The sequence below is a fragment of the Gorilla gorilla genome, chromosome 18, assembly GCF_029281585.2.
Source record: "Gorilla gorilla gorilla isolate KB3781 chromosome 18, NHGRI_mGorGor1-v2.1_pri, whole genome shotgun sequence".
NCBI lineage: Eukaryota > Metazoa > Chordata > Mammalia > Primates > Hominidae > Gorilla > Gorilla gorilla.
In genome coordinates, this window is record NC_073242.2 from 104477346 (window position 1) to 104483345 (window position 6000).

Consider the following 6000-nt stretch of genomic DNA (forward strand, 5'->3'; position numbering starts at 1 on the left):
AATAATTAATGGAATATAGTGGAAGAGAATAGAAAGTAATGAGTGGAATGGAATGAAGTGAAATGGAATGGAATAGAATAGAACAGAAAACAATGAATGGAATAAAATGGAATAGAATGCAATGGAATTAAACTGAACAGAAAACAATGAGGCCAGGCGCGGTGGCTCACGCCTGTAATCTCAGCACTTTAGGAGGCTGAGGCGGGTGGATCATGAGGTCAGGAGTTCGAGATCAGCCTTGCTAATACAGCAAAACCCTCTCTCTGCTAAAAAATACAAAAAAAAAAACTTTTTTTTTGAGACAGAGCCTGGTTCTGTCACCCAGGCTGGAGTGCAATGGTGTGATCTTGGCTCACTGCAACCTCTGCCTCCTGGGCTCAGGTGATTCTCCTGCCTTAACCTCTGGAGTAGGTGGGATTACAGGCATGCACCGCCATGCCTGGCTAATTTTTGTATTTTTTTAGTAGAGGCAGGTTTTCTCCATGTTGGTCAGGCTGGTCTTGAGCTCCTGACCTCAGGTGATCCGCCCTCCTCATCCTCCCAAAGTGCTGGGATTACAGACATGAGCCACCGTGCCCAGCCAGACTTTTTTGTTTTAAAGGTAGACAGGAAGTAGGATTTATTGGTGAGTATTAAGAGGGGACTGGTCTCGAACTCGTGACCTCGTGATCCACCTGCCTCAGCCTCCCAAAGTGCTGGGATTACAGGTGTGAGCCACCGCGCCCACCCCCGCCCCCTCTTAATACTTACCTGTTGGGAACAGGCCCCCCAAAATCTGGCCCCAAAACTGACCATAAACAAAATCTCTGCTGCACTGTGACATGTTCTTGATGGCCGTGGCGCCCACACTGGAAGGTTGTGGGTTTACCGGAATGAGGGCAAGGAACACCTGGCCCACCCAGGGCAGAAAATCGCTTAAAGGTGTTCTTAATCCACAAGCAATAGCATGAGTGATCTATGCCTTAAAGACATACTCCTGCTGCAGATAACTAGCCAGACCCATCCCTTTATTTCAGCCCATCCCTTTATTTCCTATAAGGAGTACTTTTTTTTTTTTTTTTGGGACGGAGTCTCACTCTGTCACCCAGGCCGGACTGCAGTGGCGCGATCTCGGCTCACTGCAACCTCCGCCTCCCGGCTTCACGCCATTTCTCCTGCCTCAGCCTCCCCGAGTAGCTGGGACTACAGGCACCCACCACCATGCCTGGCTAATTTTTAGTATTTTTAGTAGAGATGGGGTTTCACCGTGTTAGCCAGGATGGTCTCGATCCCCTGACCTCGTGATCCACCTGCCTTGGCCTCCCAAAGTGCTGGGATTACAGGCGTGAGCCACCGCGCCCGGCCAAGGAATACTTTTAGTTAATCTATAATCTATAATCTATAGAAACAATGCTTATCACTGGCTTGCTGTCAGTAAATATGTAGGTAAATCTCTGTTTGAGGCTCTCAGCTCTGAAGGCTGCCAGCCCCCTGATTTCCCACCTCACACCTCTATATTTCTGTGTGTGTGTCTTTAATTCCTGTAGTACCGCTGGGTTAGGGTCTCCCCGACCGAGCTGGTCTCGGCATTTACCAATAAATCCTACTTCCTGTCCACCAAAAAAAAAAAAAAAAAGTCTAATACCTAACATCTAGAAGGAACTTTAACAAATTTATAAGAAAGTTCTGATCGAGACAGAACATGTGGCATATGTAACGTGAACCACACGTGACAATTATGCAGCATGATTTTGTGCCCCTTTAGGACACAGGCAGGAGGGGCTGTGTCCTGGAAACACTCCAGGCCATCCACCCACCCAGCGGCCGTGGGGAGGGGGGACAGCAGTGCAGGAATTCAGTATATGAGCGTGGACCTCCTGGGAGCATTTCCAGAGGGACAATTGCTCGGGAGATGGTCTGTGCCGAGAGGGACGCTGACATCTCCAGGTAAGTGCTGGACATCCATGATGCACACCGTGACCAGAATATCCACGAGATGCCCAGGAAAGGGTCCCCAGCCCCGGCCAATAATGGTGTCTCAGCAGAGCTGGTACTTCTGTGGTTCCAAGGACAAAGGAAGCTGGAACAGAAGGCAGGGAGAGGGAGGGGGCTGTGCAGTGCCCTCAGGAATGGGGGTGACTCGGCCTCCCCGCAGCAGGAAGAGGAGACGGGATCAGCTGTGGGAAGAACCCTCAGGCCAGGCAAGGAAGCTCAGAGGGTCTCCTGTGCCCAGTGGTGTACCGCAGGGGACTCCAGGCGGGTGGCAAGCTTGAGTTTCACAGGAAACACCATAGAGGGTGGTTACGGGTAGAGAGCAGTCGCAGGTGCAGTCATGATGGAGCATGAACCAGTGGGTGTGGGGGTGAGGGGTGCACAGAGCTGGGGGGTGCAGGGTTCTTATAGGGAGGGAGGGAGGTCACAGGTGTAATCATGATGAACTATGGACCCATGGGTGTGAGGGTGAGGGGTGCACAGAGGTGAGGGGTGCATGGTTCTTATAGGGAGGGAGGGAGGTCACAGGTGTAATCATGATGAACTATGGACCAGTGGGTGTGGGGGTGAGGGGTGCACAGAGCTGGGAGGTGCAGGGTTCTTATAGGGAGGGAGGGAGGTCGCAGGTGCAGTATGATGGAGCATGAACCAGTGGGTGTGGGGGTTAGGGGTACACAGAGCTGGGGGGTGCAGGGTTCTTATAGGGAGGGAGGGAGGTCACAGGTGCAGTATAATGGATCATGGACCAGTGGGTGTAGCGGTGAGGGGTGCACAGAGATCTGGGAGGTGCAGGGTTCTTATAGGGAGGGAGGGAGGTCGCAGGTGTAATCATGATGAACTATGCACCAGTGGGTGTGGGGGTGAGGGGTGCACAGAGCTGGGGCTGCAGGGTTCTTATAGGGAGGGAGGGAGGTCACAGGTGCAGTATGATGAATCATGGACCAGTGGGTGTGGGGGTGAGGGGTGCACAGGGCTAGGGGGTGCAGCGTTCTCACAAGGAGACCTGGGTGGCTCCTGTGTGGTCCCAGTTTCTGCCCAAGGCCAGTACATGAAGAAGCAGCCCCCAGAGAGGGGCCATGAGGAGGAGAAGATGAGCTTGAGGACCTGCGGGGCAGACACACCCCCCTGAGCAGCTGTCTGTGCCGACCGGGGTCTCGGGAGAGGGCTTCCGTCGGAGTTACACGCTTGGATGTCTTTGACAGATAAACGTTGAACGCTGAACATGGAAGATTCTACTTGGGGGCATTGAACATTGACGGTCGTTGAAGTCACCCGGGAAGGGCTTGCAAAGGCGGCTGCCGCTGAGGCCCCAGTGAGCCACAGCAGGTGAGGGTGGGAGGGTGGAGCCTCTTAACGTTAACAAGGCTGGGAGGTCAGGGCAGGAGGGTTGTGGGTCCGGACAGAGGCTACTCTACAGGGTTGAGTCCTGTGAAGACCTCAGAAAGTTAAGGAAAGAAATCGGTCTTGGGGTTTGGCCCAGCGAGCTCCTGGGTGCGTCACGCGAGGCCAGGGGAGGCCCAGATGGGAGGCAGCAAATGACATGGACTGTATGAGACTCACGCCTCCTCGGAGCTCAGCCCAGCAGGGAACAGGAGGGGCCACGGCGAAGACAGCCCAGCCTGCTTCCTGCTGCTTAGAAACCTTCACAGGTGGCCGGGCGCAGTGGCTCACACCTGTCATCCCAGCACTTAGGGAGGCCAAGGTGGGTGGATCACCTGAGGTCAGGAGTTAGAGACCAGCCTCACCAACATAGGGAAACTCTGTCTCTATTAAAAATACAAAAATTAGCCAGGCGTGGAGGCGGGCGCCTATAGTCCCAGCTACTCGGGAGGCTGAGGCAGGAGAATCGCTTGAACCCAGGAGGCGGAGGTTGCAGTGAGCCGAGATCGCACCACTGGGCTCCAGCCTGGGTGAAAGAGCGAGACTCTGTCTCAAAAAAGAAGAAAAGAAAAAAAAAATCTTCATAGGGGCCATTGTCCACAGAATGACTCTGCCCTCCGTGAGGTGCCATTGAGGTCTCTCCGTGCCACACCCTCCTCCAAAGATGCATCCACCTGCAACCTCAGAACAGGGAGTTATTTGGAAATAGGGTCTTTGCAGATTTAATAAGTGAAGGATTATAGGATGAGATCATCCTGGATTACAACTGGCCCTAAATCCTATGACCAGTGTCCTTCTAAGAGACAGAAGAGGAGACAGACACAGAGGAGGAGGCCACGTGGAGACGGAGGCAGAGACTGGAGTGATGCCGCCACAAGCCCAGGGACGCCTGGAGCCCCCAGGAGCTGGGAGAGGCAGGAAGGACCCTCCTCTAGAGCCTCTGGAGGGAGCTCAGCCCTGAGACCCCTTCATCTCAGACTCCTGGTCTCCAGGACTGGGAGAGGATAAATTTCTGTTGTTTTAAGCTCCCAGTATCTGTGAATGAGAACTTATTTGAAAATAGGGTCTTTGCAGACACAGTTAACTCAAGAAGTTTGAGATGAGATCATCCTGGAGTAGGATGGGCCCTAAATGCAATGGCAGGTGTCCCTGTAAGAGACAGAAGAGGAGACACAGACACAGAGGAGAAGGCCACATGGAGACGGAGGCAGAGACTGGAGTGATGCATCCACAAGCCCAGGATGCCTGGAGCCCCCGGGAGCTGGGAGAGGCAGGAAGGACCCTCCCCTAGAACCTCTGGAGGGACTGTGGTTCCTGCCTACACCTTGATCTCAGACTCCTGGACACCAGGACTGGGAGAAGACATGTTGCTGTTGTTAGAACCCCAGAAACTCCTACAATACAGGGCCCAAGAGCACTCTTTTCCTTCCGCCTCTTCCCCAGGAGTCTGTCCCTACCAAAAACAGAAAAGTTAGCTGGGCGTGGTGGTGCATGCCTGTGCTCCCAGCTACTCGGGAGGCTGAGGCAGGAGGATTGCTATAATCATGGCACTGCTCTCCAGCCTGGGTGACAGAGCAAGACTTCGTGTCTACAAAAATAAAAATAAATCAACGAAACACACAAGAGGACAGAAACACAGGAAACACATGATGTTGAAAGCACGTAGAAAATAAATAACAAACTGGGAGACTGAAGTCCCTCCTAAAATCCTCATAAGCCAGCCAAAAGAAGGAAGAAAATTTGGTGCTTGCTACAACAAACGTGAGTCTTGGAGCAGTGACGAAGCCAGACACAGAAAGATAAACACTGTGGGGCCGGGTGCAGTGGCTCACGCCTGTCATCCCAGCACTATGGGAGGCCAAGGCGGGTGGATCACGAGGTCAGGAGATCGAGACCATCCTGGCTAACACGGTGAAAGCCCGTCTCTACTAAAAATACAAAAAAATTAACCAGACGTGGTGATGGGTGCCTGTAGTCCCAGCTACTCAGGAGGCTGAGGCAGGAGAATGGCCTAACCCAGGAGGCGGAGCTTGCAGTGAGCCGAGATTGTGCCACTGCACTCCAGCCTGGGTGACAGAGCGAGACTCCGTCTCAAAAAAGAAAAAAAAAAGATACACACTGTGGGATTCCATTTATAGGAGGTCCCTGGAGTCCTCAGAGTCATGGAGATGGAGAGGAGGTTGGTGGCAGCCGGGGAAAGGGAGTGAGTGTGTAAGGGGAACAGCGTTTCTGTTTGGGAAGATGAGAAACTTCTGGAGATATGGATGGTGGTGATGGTTGCAGAAGCCAACTGCAGATCAAACTGCTGAGCTGTACATTTACACACGGCGAATGCCGGCCGGGCGCGGTGGCTCACGCCTGTCATCCCAGCACTTTGGGAGGCTGAGGCGGGTGGATCACCTGAGGTCAGGAGTTCGAGACCAGCCTCACCAACATGGGGAAACCCGGTCTCCACTAAAAATACAAAAAATTAGCCGGGCGTGGTGGCGGGCGCCTGTAATCTCAGCTACTCGGGAGACTGAGGCAGGAGAATCGCTTGAACCCGGGAGGCGGAGCTTGCAGTGAGCCGAGATCGTGCCACTGCACTCCAGCCTGGGCGACAAGAGTGAAACTCTGTCTTAAAACAAAATACATGGTTAATACTCTAGA